The sequence below is a fragment of the Manis pentadactyla genome, chromosome 9 (assembly GCF_030020395.1).
Source record: "Manis pentadactyla isolate mManPen7 chromosome 9, mManPen7.hap1, whole genome shotgun sequence".
NCBI lineage: Eukaryota > Metazoa > Chordata > Mammalia > Pholidota > Manidae > Manis > Manis pentadactyla.
In genome coordinates this window covers 65,714,181-65,727,337 of record NC_080027.1, presented here as the reverse complement: position 1 = coordinate 65,727,337, position 13,157 = coordinate 65,714,181, and positions in this window count along the sequence as shown.

Sequence of the window (13,157 nt, the reverse complement as noted above, 5' to 3'; positions counted from 1 at the left end):
AAACAGAAAATCTGAATAGACCAATTAACATCAAAGAAATTGAACTAGAAATCAAAAAACTGCCTAAGAACAAAACTCCTGGACAAGATGGTTTCACTACTGAATTTTATCAAACATTAGTGAAGACCTAACAACCATCCTCCTTAAAGTTTTCCAAAAAGTGGAAGAGGAGGGAACACTCCCAAACTCATTCTATAAGGCCAAAATCACTCTAATACCAAAACCAGGCAAAGACACCACAGAAAGAAAATTGCAGACCAATACCCCTGATGACCATAGATGAAAAAATACTCAGCAAAATATTAGTGAACTGAATTCAAGAATACATCAGAAAGATCATCCATCATGATCAAGTGGTATTCATCCCAGTAATGCAAAGATGGTACTTCATTCAAAAATCCATCAACATCATCCACTACATCAACAAAAAGAAAGAAAATCTACATAATTATCTGCATAGATGCTGAAAAAGCATTTGACAAAATTCAACATCCATTTATGATAAAAACACTCAACAAAATGGGTATAGAGGGCAAGTAACTCAACATAATAAAGGCCATATGTGACAAACCCACAGCCAACATCATACTTAACAACAAGAAGCTGAAAGCTTTTCCTTCAACATTGGGAATAAGAAAAAGTTGTCCACTCCCCCCCCTCCTTGTATGCAACATAGTTCTGGAATTCCTAGCCATGGCAATCAGGCAACACAAAGAAATAAAAGGCATCCAGGTTGGCAAGGAAGAAGTCAAACAGTCCCTGTTTGCCAATGATATGATATTGTACATAAAAAACCCTAAATAATCCACTCCCAAACTACTAGATCTAATATCTGAATTCAGCAAAGTTGTAGGGTACAAAATTAATGCACAGAAATCTGTTGCATTCCTTTACACTAACAATGAACTAGCAGAAAGAGAATCAGAAAAACAATTCCATTCACAATTGCATCAAAAACAATAAAATACCTATGAATAAATGTAACCAAGGAGATGAAAGACTTATACCCTGAAAACTACAAGACACTCATGAATTAAAGAAAGATTAAAGAAGATACCAATAAATGGAAACATCCCATGCTCATGGTTGGGAAGAATTAATATTGTCAAAATGGCCATCCTGCCTAAAGCAATCTATAGATTCAATGCAATCCCTAGCAAAATACCAACAGTGTTCTTCAATGTACTAGATAAAATAGTTCTAAAATTCATATGGAACCACAAAAGACCCAGAATAGCCAAAGCAATCCTGAGAAGGAAGAATAAAGCAGGGGGAATTATGCTCCCTGACATCAAGCTCTACTACAAAGCCACAGTAATCAAGACAGTTTGGTACCGGCACAAGAACAGACCCATAGACCAAAAGAACAGACTAGAAAGCCCACATATAAACCCAAGCATATATGGTCAATTAATATATGATAAATGAGCCATGCATATACAATGGGGAAATGACAGCCTCTTCAACAGCTGGTGTTGGCAAAACTGGAGAGATACATGTAAGAGAATGAAACTGGATTATTGTCTAACCCCATACACAAAAGTAAACTCAAAATGGATCAAAGACTTGAAAGTAAGTCATGAAATCATAAAAGTCTTAGATAAAAACACAGGCAAAAATCTCTTGGACATAAACATGAGCAACTTCTTCATGAACATATCTCCCTGGCAAGGGTAACAAAAGCAAAAATGAACAAGTGGAACTAAATCAAACTAAAAAGCTTCTGTACAGCAAAGGAAACCATCAGTAGAACGAAAAGACGTCCTACAGTATGGGAGAATATATCCATAAATGACATATCCAATAAGGGGTTGACATGCAAATTATATGAAGAGGACACTCACTTCAACAAACAAAAAGCAAATAAGCCAATTAAAAATTGGGCAGAGGAGCTGAACAGACACTTCTCCAAAGAAGAAATTCAGATGGCCAACAGGAACATGAAAAGATTCTCCACATCACTAATCATCAGAGAAATGCAAATTAAAACCACAATGAGATGTCACATCATGCCAGTTACAATGGCCAACATCCAAAAGACAAACAACAGCAAATGTTGGTGAGGATGTGGTGAAAGGGAAACCTCCTTCACTGCTGGTGGGAATGTAAATTAGTTTAACCATTGTGAAAAGCAGTATAGAGGTTCCACAAAATCTCAAAATAGAAATACCATTTGACCAAGGAATTCTACTCCTGGGAATTTACCCTAAGAATGCAGGAGCCCAGTTTCAAAAAGACAAATGCACTCCTATGTTTATCGCAGCACTATTTATAATAGCCAAGAAATGGAAGCAACCTAAGTGTCCATCTGTAGATGAATGGGTAAAGAACATGTGGTACATATACATGATGGAATATTATTCAGCCATAAGAAGAAAACAAATCCTACCATTTGCAACAATGTGGATGGAATTAGAGGGTATTATGCTCAGTGAAATAAGTCAGGCAGAGAAAGACAAGTACCAAATGATTTCACTCATCTGTGGAGTATAAGAACAAAGAAAAACTGAAGGAACAAAACAGCAGCAGACTCACAGAACCCAAGAATGCACTAACAGTTACCAAAGGAAAAGGTACTGGGGAGGGTGGGTGGGAAGGGAAGGATAAAGGGGTAAAAACGGGCATTATGATTAGCACACATAATGTAATGGGAGGGAAAGGGAAAAGGCAGTATGTACAGAGAAGACAAGTGGTGATTCTATAGCATCTTACTATGCTGATGGACAGTGACTGTAAAGGGTTATGTGGTGGGGACTTGATAATAGGGAGAGTCGAGTAACAATAATGTTGTTCAAGTAATTGTACATCAACGATACCAAAAAAAACAAATTAACATGTCTTGATACAGTATCTCTTACACAGTTTGTAATGTTAACCTTCCTTTTGACTTGCTCACTCTTGACATTGAACCCAGTTTTAAAAACAAACAAAAATGCAAACAAAAGGCGCCCACTCCAGCTAATATAATCAACTCTATAAGAATTGAAAATTATTTCAGAGATATATGAGGGGAATAAAAGTAGAGTAGAAAGGTCCTGAGCTCATCTCCTTCCCGTGAATGCAACAAACTGCATCTATACACACCATACAGAGCAAGTATCTCTGAGGAAGACCTGAGGACTCACAGAACAACTCTTCCACAGTAAATATATAAAGGAAAAGCCAAATCAAGAAGGGTAAGAGAAGCACAGATAAGGTCTCATGAGAAACCAAACCCCTAGCATGGTGACCCATAAGTGGGAAGGATCTCACACGTGTGGAGGTCTTCCCTGAGGAGTGAGGAGTTCAAACCCCACATCAGGTATCCCTGCACCCTGGGGATATGTACTGGGAAAACAAACGCCATAACATCAGGCTTTGAAAACCAGCAGGGCTTAACTTCAAGAGCTTTGAAAATCAGTGGGGCTTAACTCCAGGTGATCTAGAGTGTTATAGGAAAACTATAGGAAAATGAGATTCTGCTCTTAAAGATCCTGTGCACAATCTCACTTGCTCCAAGACCCAGAACAGAGGCAGCAGTTCATCAAGCTCCACGGGTCATATTCAAGAAAATTTAATGACTAACTTTAGTGTGTACCAGAGGAGCAGAGATCTATAGGAACTTTGTCCAGGAATAGAAATGCTGTAAGGTATCATTTTTCTTACTCTCCTTCAGGCTAGCTGGCCTGACACTGGAAGGTGTCAGTTCTGATACTCTCCAATTATCTTATTAGTACTGCCTACCCCATATCAGCATTCCTTTGTGGACTCATCTCACACAACCCACTCGCCCTGGAGGTGCTCCTCCAAAGTAGCTCCTGCCTTGCCGCACGCAGTCTGGACTGCCCACTCACATGCACACAACAGTTATAGCAGACCTCATAGGTGGCCACACCAAGATCTAACCCTACCCACCAGCACACCTGCAGTAGTCACAGCCAAACCTCTCAGCCAACTGTGCCAGAGACCATCTCTGCCCACCAGCACCATAGCAGTAGTCATAGCTGTGCATTGCAGCAAGCTGGGCCAGGGGCCAGCCCCACCTACCAACATGCCCACAGCAGTCCCTGCTCAGTCACAATAGTAGGGCACACACAGCCTACAAAAGAGACACCCCTGGAGCACCTGGTTCTGGTAACCAGGGGTTATTGTGCTTCTGGGCCCCTCATGATGCCTTCTTCATAAGGCCACTAGTTTTAAGATTAGGAGGCATAGGCGACAACCTAATACATAGAAACAAATGCAGAAATTCAGGCAAGGTGAGAAAACAAAGGAATCTATTCCAAATGAAAGAATAAGACAAAACATCAGAAAAATAACCAAACAAAATAGAGATAAGCAATCTACCCAATAATAAGTTCAAAAGAAATGGTCATAAAGATGTTCAGTGAACTTGGGAGAAGAAATCAATGATAATTTCAACAATAAATGGAAACAAAATCAGACATGAATAATATATTAACTAAAGTGAAAAATACACTAAGGTTATTAACAGCAGATTAGATAATGCAGAAGAATGAATTAATGATATGGAAGACAGCATAGTGGGAATCATATCCAAATTGAGCAGTAAAAAGAATTAAAAAATAAAAAATAAAAGGTCAAAGGATCCTTGGGATAATATCAAGTGTATAATAAAGTGTATAATATTTGCATAATAGGGGTCACATAAGGCAAAGGCAGAGAGAAAAGGGCAGAAAATGTATTTGAAAAAATAATAGCTAAAAACTTCCCTAATCAGGAAAAGGAAATGGACATCCAAGTCCAGGAAGCACAGAGAACCCAAAACAAGATGAAACCTAACAGGTCTACAGCAAGACACATCATAACTAAATGGCAAAAATTAAAGATAAAGAAAGAATCTTAAAATCAAAAGGAGAAAAGCAACTACTTACATTCAAAGGAACACCCATGACACCATCAGCTAATCAGCAGAAACTTTGTAGCCCATGAGGGAGTGGCATGATGTATTCAAAGTACTAAACAAACAAACAAACCTACAACCAAGAATACAATGCCCAGCAAGTTTGGCATCAAGTATTGAAGGAGAGATTGCGTTCCAGATAAAGAAAAGTTAAAGGAGTTCATCACCACTAACCTGGCCTTACAAAAATGCTAGACTTCTTAAAGTAAGAAAAATATAAAAATAAAAAAGACCATAATCAGAAGGAAGAAAAACTTGAAAGGAAAAAAAAGAAAAGAAAAAATAGTCACTGGTAAAACAAAACAAACATACTGAAGGTAGGAGATAAATTACTTATAAACTTAGTATGAAGATTAGTACAAAACTAGTAAAAAGCTAAAGTCAAGTATATCTACAATAATTAATTAAGGTATACACAAAATAAAAAGATGTAAAATATGATGTCAAATTCATAAAATGTGATGGAAAAATAAAGTATGGTACTTTTAGAATGTTTTCGAACTTATGTTACTGTTCACTTAAAATAAACTGCTATAGACATAGACCTTATATATGAACCAAATGGTAACCACAAACCAAAAACCTATGACAGATAACAAAATATAGAGAAGAATCAAAGCCTAACACTTTAGAAACTCATCAAATCACAAGAGAAGAGAGTAAAAAAGAAGAAAGGAACAGAAAACTACAAAAACAACCAGAAAACAATTAACAAAATGTCAATAAGTACATACTGTCAATAATTACATTAAATGTAAATGGACTAAATGTTCCAATCAAAAGACATAGACTGGCTGAATGAATAATAATAAAAAAAAGATTAATCTACATCCGCCTACAAGAGACTCATTTCAGACCTGATAACACACACAGACTGAAATTAAAGGGAAAGAAAAAGATATTCTATGCAAATGGGAATGAAAAATACAAATAAAAATTTGTGGTAGCAGTACTTACATCAGACAAAATATACTTAAAAACGAAGACTGTAACAAGAGACAAGGAAGGGCATTACAGAGGAGTGCAAGAAGATGGTGAAGTAGGAAGGCAAGGGAGAAACCTTCTATCATATACACACTAAGGAAGCAACTACAGCAAATCCAACTAACCCTGAAAATGATCTGAAGACTGAAGAACAGGCCATCTACACCTGGTGAAAAAGCAAAAACCACACAGAGAAGTATAAAGTGGCAGAGCCACAACTGATCCAGACCCAACCCTCCCCCCATCCTTACTCCCAAGTAGAAGGGAGAGGATTAGAGTAGGAAGGGGATGCACACCTTGGCCTTGGAGATATACTCTGGGAACATGAGTCCACATTCATTGGCTTTGGTGATTAATGGGGCTGGACACCAGGGAGAGTTGGAGCACTCTGGAAGACTGAGTGTCTTGCTGCTTGTGGAGGTTAAGCATGCTCCATTGGTCCCACTGAGACCCAATACAGACTTGGCAGTTTGAAAGATGTACCAGCAGTGGGAAAAGTGTTACAGGGGCAGGGGTTCAATAAATCTCTCTCTGCAGGAGAAAGGGCTGCTGGATGATGCTTCCCCAGGCCTCTCAGTCCAATTGTTCAGATTCTGTCAGTGGTCTGCCCCAAATGTTCCATCCCCCTCAGTGACAAACCATTCATGCTCCCCTGCACGCACCCACTGTGTCCACCCTGCTGGCCCAGCAGTGCCATCATTGCTGATGAGCAGGCAGAAGATAAAGCCAACCACAACAATCCTGGCAGAAGCACCACTGCATGGCTTACAAAGGCCCAGCTGAGGTGAGTTGCCACCTACAGCAGATTGAGATCAGCCACTGACAGCAGACAGGCAAAAACATGACACCACCCACAGCCCACCAAGAGCAACTGCGGCTCCACCACAAATGAGAGCAAGACATTGGTCAGCAAAGAGTCTTGAGCTTCTGGCCACCATAGGATGCCTTCTTCATAAAGCTGTTACTCTCTAAACAGAAAGGCATAATGGATCTATCTAATAAAAAGAAAAAACACAGAAATCCAGACAAATGAGGAGTCAGAGGAATATATTTGAACAAAAGAACAGGATAAGACACTAGAAAGAGGGCTAAGTGAAAAAGAGATCACCATCTTGATAAAGATTTAAAAGTAGCTGTAATACATATACTCACTGAACTGCAGAAAATCATTGATAATCTCAGGGAGAACTTCAACAAAGAAATAGAAGATTTGAAAAAGAGCCACTCAGAGCTGTAGGATACAGAAACTGATATGAAATACAGTGGAGGGAATGAATAATAGATTGCTGCAGGTAGAGGAGATAATGAGATGGAAATTAGAGAACAGGAAAAATATGAAGCTGATGAACAGAGAGAAAAAAAGAATCTCTAGAATAGGAAAGATGCTAAAAGAGTTGTGTTATAGCTCCAAATGAAACAATATTCACATAGTAGGGGTACCAGATGGAGAAGAGATTGACAAAAGAGTAGAAAGTCTCTTTGAAGAAATAATTGCTGAATTCTTCCCCTGTCTGGGGAAAGAAATAGACACCCAGGTCCATGAAGCACAGAGAGCCCCTAACAGAAGGAACTTCAGAAAGACAACACGAAGACACTTAATAATTAAAATGAAAAAGATTAAAGATAAAGAAAAGGTATTGAAAGCAGTTAGAAAGAGGCAAAAAATTACTTAAAAGGGAATTCGCATCAAGATATCAGCAGAGTTATCAGAATAAACTTTAGAGGCCAGAAGGGAGTGCATGAAATGTTTAATGTATTGAAAATAGAAGGACCTTCAACCAAGAATCTTGTACCCACCAAGGTTATCATTCAGAATTGAAGGAGAGATTAAAAGCTTCCAAGATAAATGAAAGGTAAAAGACTTCATAACCACTGTACTGGCCTTACAGAATATGTTAAAGAGACTTTTTTATATGGAAATATTCTTAAGCATATTTTTCATCAGTGGAAATAAACTCACAGTAAAGGTAGAAGACCAATTATTATCCATTCAAGTATGAAGTTAAAAAAAGGAAAAAAAGAAAAGTGATAAAAGATGGCGGGTGTGAGAGAAGAGACAGAGGCTTCCTCCTAAAACTGGATAAAATTAGAAAATTTAATTGGCATAACTAATCCTGAGAGAGCCACAGGAAAGAGGACGGTGTCAGACTGCATACACCTGAAGAAAAAAGCAGACCTCACCGAACGGGGTAACATACCAGAGCTGTGGCTCTGTGAGACCCAAGCCCCTCCCCCACCCCAGCTCACCGGTGGGAGGAAGAGAAATGGAGCAGGGAGGGAGTGGAAGGCTTTGGACTGCTGAATACCTAGCTCCGGAGATCTGCGCTGGGAGCACAAACCTACATTTCATAGTGCTTTCATGAGACTCGAATGACTACCGGGTTGGAAAGTTAATACAGGCAGAGTTCCTGGGGAGACTGGGATTCCGGCTGCTTGGGGAAAGCAGGGATCCATATATGGCTGCTCTGGGACAAAAATTTATACCTGTGTGCCTGGCCCACTGGCTCAGGCAGTGGAGACAGGCACAGGAGCCAGGAGGTGGGGAACAGTACTTTCCTACCACCAGTACTGCTCCCCTGAAACCCCCGACATTGCTTCAGGGGCTCAGCAGCTCCAAAATGAAGCTTCTGGACACTAGAGGGCGCCATATACAAACATGAAACGCCGAAGGAACCCTGTCCAGAGTAAAATTGTTAATACAACTCCCGAGAAAGAGTTAAATGATATGGACCTCGTGACTCTTCCTGAAAGGGAGTTCAAAATAAAAATCATCATCATCCTAATGGAGGTACGGAAAGACATCCAAGAACTCAGGAATGAATTCAGGTCAGAGATCCAATCATTAAAGAACATGATGGAGGGTATTAAAAGCAGGTTGGATACAGTGGAGGAGACAATAAATGAAATAGAAACTAGAAAAGAGGAATACAAAGAAGCTGAAGCGCAGAGAGAAAAAAGGAACTCTAAGAATGAAAGAATATTGAGAGAACTGTGTGGCCAATCCAAGCAGAACAATATTCGCATTATAGGGATACCAGAAGAAGAAGAGAGAGAAAAGGGGATAGAAAGTGTCTTTGAGGAGGTAGTTGCTGAAAACTTCCCCAATCTGGGGAAGGACATAGTCTCTCAGACCATGGAGATCCACAGATCCCCCTACACAAGGGACCCAAGGAAGACAACAGCAAGACACATAGTAATTAAAATGGGAAAGGTCAAGGATAAGGACAGGCTGTTAAAAGCAGCCAGAGGAAGAAATAAGATCACATACAAAGGAAAGCCCATCTGACTAACAACAGACTTCTCAGCAGAAACCTTACAGGCCAGAAGGGAGTGGCATGATGTATTTAATGCCATGAAGCAGGAGGGCCTGGAACCAAGATTACATTATCCAGTGAGATTATCATTTAAATTTGAAGGAGGGATTAAACAATTTCCAGATCAGCAAAAGCTGAGAGGGTTTACCTCCCAAAAACCATCTCTGCAGTCTACTTTGGAGGGACTGATATAGATGGAAGTGTTCCGAGGGTTGGATAGCTGTCACCAGAGGTAGTAAAATCATGGCAGGGAGGGTGGAGCAGCTGATTGCGAGGCAAATGCAAAATTAAATTGACTATCCCCAAAGCCAATCAAGGGATAGAGAAAAAGTATAGAATCTGATACCTAATATAGAAAGAATGAAGGAGGAAGAAAAAGGAGGAGAAATAGAAAAGAACCTTTAGATTGTATTTGTAACAGCATACTAAGTGAGTTAAGTTAGACTCTTAGATAGTAAGGAAAGTAACCTGGAACTTTTGGTAACCACGAATCTAAAGCCTGAAATGGCAATAAGTACATACCTATCGATAATCACCATAAATGTAAATGGACTGAATGCACCAATCAAAAGACATAGAGTCACTGAATGGATAAAAAAAAAACAAGACCCATCTTTATGCTGCTGACAAGAGACTCACCTCAAACCCAAAGACATGCACAGACTAAAAGTCAAGGGATGGAAAACGATATTTCGTGCAAACAATAGGAAGAAAAAAGCAGGAGTTGCAGTACTAGTATCAGACAAAATAGACTCCAAAACAAAGAAAGTAACAAGAGATAAAGAAGGACATTACATAATGATAAAGGGCGCAGTCCAACAAGAGGATATGACCATTCTAAATATATATGCACCCAACACAGGAGCACCAGCATATGTGAAACAAATACTAACAGAACTAAAGAAGGAAGTAGACTGCAATGCATTCATTTTAGGAGACTTCAACACACCATTTACTCCAAAGGAGAGATCCACCAGACAGAAAATAAGTAAGGACACAGAGGTACTGAACAACACACTAGAATAGATGGACCTAATAGACATCTATAGAACTCTACACCCAAAAGCAACAGGATACACATTGTTCTCAAGTGCACATGGAACATTCTCCAGAATAGAACACATACTAGGCCACAAAAAGAGCCTCAGTAAATTCCAAAAGATTGAAATCCTACCAACCTACTTTTCAGACCACAAAGGTATAAAACTAGAAATAAATTGTACCAAGAAAGCAAAAAGGCTCACAAACACATGGAGGCTTTACAACATGCTTCTAAATAGTCAATGGATCAATGACCAAATTAAAATGGAGATCCAGCAATATATGGAAATAAATGACAACAACAACACAAAGCCCAACTTCTGTGGGACGAAGCAAAAGCAGTCTTAAGAGGAAAGTATAAAGCAATCCAGACATATTTAAAGATGGAAGAACAATCCCAAATGAATAGTCTAACATCACAAATATCAAAACTGGGTAAAGAAGAAAAAACGAGGCCTAAAGTCAGCAGAGGGAGGGACATAATAAAGATCAGAGAGGAAATAAAATTGAGAAGAATAAAACAATAGAAGAAACCAATGAAACCAAGAGCTGGTTCTTTGAGAAAATAAACAAAGTAGATAAGCCTCTAGCCAGACTTATTAAGAGAAAAAGAGAATCAACACAAATCAACAGAATCAGAAATGAGAAAGGAAACATCACGACAGACCCAACAGAAATACAAAGAATTATTAAAGACTACTATGAAAACCTATATGCTAAGAAGCTGGAAAACCGAGAAGAAATGGACAACTTCCTAGAAAAATACAACCTTCCAAGAATGACTCAGAAAGAAACAGAAAATCTAAACAAACCAACTACCAGGAGAGAAATTGAAGCAGTAATCAAAAAACTACCCAAGGAAAAGACCCCTGGGCCAGACGGATTTACCTCGGAATGTTATAAGACACACAGAGCAGATATAATACCCATTCTCCTACAAGTTTTCCAAAAAAACAAAGAGGAGAGAATACTCCCAAACTCATTCTATGAAGCCAACATCACCGTAATACCAAAACCAGGCAAAGACACCACCATAAAAGAAAATTACAGACCAATATCCCTGATGAATGTGGATGCAAAAATACTCAGTAACATATTAGCAAACCGAATTCCAAAATATATCAACAGGATCATACACCATGACCAAGTGGGATTCATCCCAGGGATGCAAGGATGGTACAACATTCGAAAATCCATCAACATCATCCACCACATCAACAAAAAGAAGGACAAAAACCACATGATCATCTCCATAGATGCTGAAAAAGCATTTGACAAAATTCAACATCCATTCATGATAAGAACTCTCAGCAAAATGGGTATAGAGGGCAAGTACCTCAACATAATAAAGGCCATATATGATAAACCCACAGCCAACATCATACTGAACAGCGAGAAGCTGAAAGCTTTTCTTCTGAGAAAGGGAACAAGACAGGGATGCCCACTCTCCCCACTGTTATTTAACATAGTACTGGAGGTCCTAGCCACGGCAATCAGACAAAAAAAGAAATACAAGGAATCGAGATTTGTAAAGAAGAAGTTAAACTGTCACTATTTGCAGATGACATGATATTGTACATAAAAAACCCTAAAGACTCCACTCCAAAACTACTAGAACTGATATCGAAATACAGCAAAGTTGCAGGATACTAAATTAACACAGTGAAATCTGTGGCTTCCCTATACACTAACAATGAGCCAATAGAGAAATGAGGAAAACAATTCCACTCACAATTGCATCAAAAAGAATAAAATACCTAGGAATAAACCTAACCAAAGAAGTGAAAGACTTATACACTGAAAACTACAAGACACTCTTAAGAGAAATTAAAGATGACACTAACAAATGGAAAATCATTCCATGCTCTTGGATAGGAAGAATTAATATTGTCAAAATGGCCATCCTGCCCAAAGCATTATACAGATTTGTTGCAATCCCTATCAAAACACCAACAACATTCTTCAATGAACTGGAACAAATAGTTCAAAAATTCATATGGAAACACCAAAGACCCTGAATAGCCAAAGCAATCCTGAGAAAGGAGAATAAAGTGGGGGAGAACTCACTCCCCAACTTCAAGCTCTACTACAAAGCCATAGTAATCAAGACAATTTTGTACTGGCACAAGAACAGAACCACAGAACCAGTGGAACAGATTAGAGACTCCAGACATTAACCTACACATATATGGTCAATTAATATTCGATAAAGGAGCCATGGACATACAATGGGGAAATGACAGTCTCTTCAACAGATAGTGCTGGCAGAACTGGACAGTTACATGGAAGAGAATGAAACTGGATCACTGTCTAACCCCATACACAAAAGTAAACTCAAAATGGATCAAAGATCTGAATGTAAGTCATGAAACCGTAAAACCCTTAGAAAAAAACATAGGTAAAAATCTCTTGGATGTGAACATTAGCGACTTCTTCATGAATATTTCTCCCCAGGCAAGGAAAACAAAAGCAAAAATGAACAAGTGGGACTATATCAAGCTGAAAAGCTTCTGTACAGCAAAGGACACCATCAATAGAACAAAAAGGTACCCTACAGTACGGGAGAATATTTTCATAAATGACAGATCCGATAAAGGCTTGACATCCAAAATATATAAAGAGCTCATGCTCCTCAACAGACAAAAAGCAAATAATCCAATTAAAAAATGGGCAGAGGAGCTGAACAGACAGTTCTCCAAAGAAGAAATTCAGATGGCCAACAGACACATGAAAAGATGCTCCACATCACTAATTATCAGAGAAATGCAAATTAAAACCACAATGAGATATCACCTCACACCAGTAAGGATGGCCACCATCCAAAAGACAAACAACAACAAATGTTGGTGAGCTTGCGGAGAAAAGGGAACCCTTCTACACTGCTGGTGGGATTGTAAATTAGTTCAACCACTGTG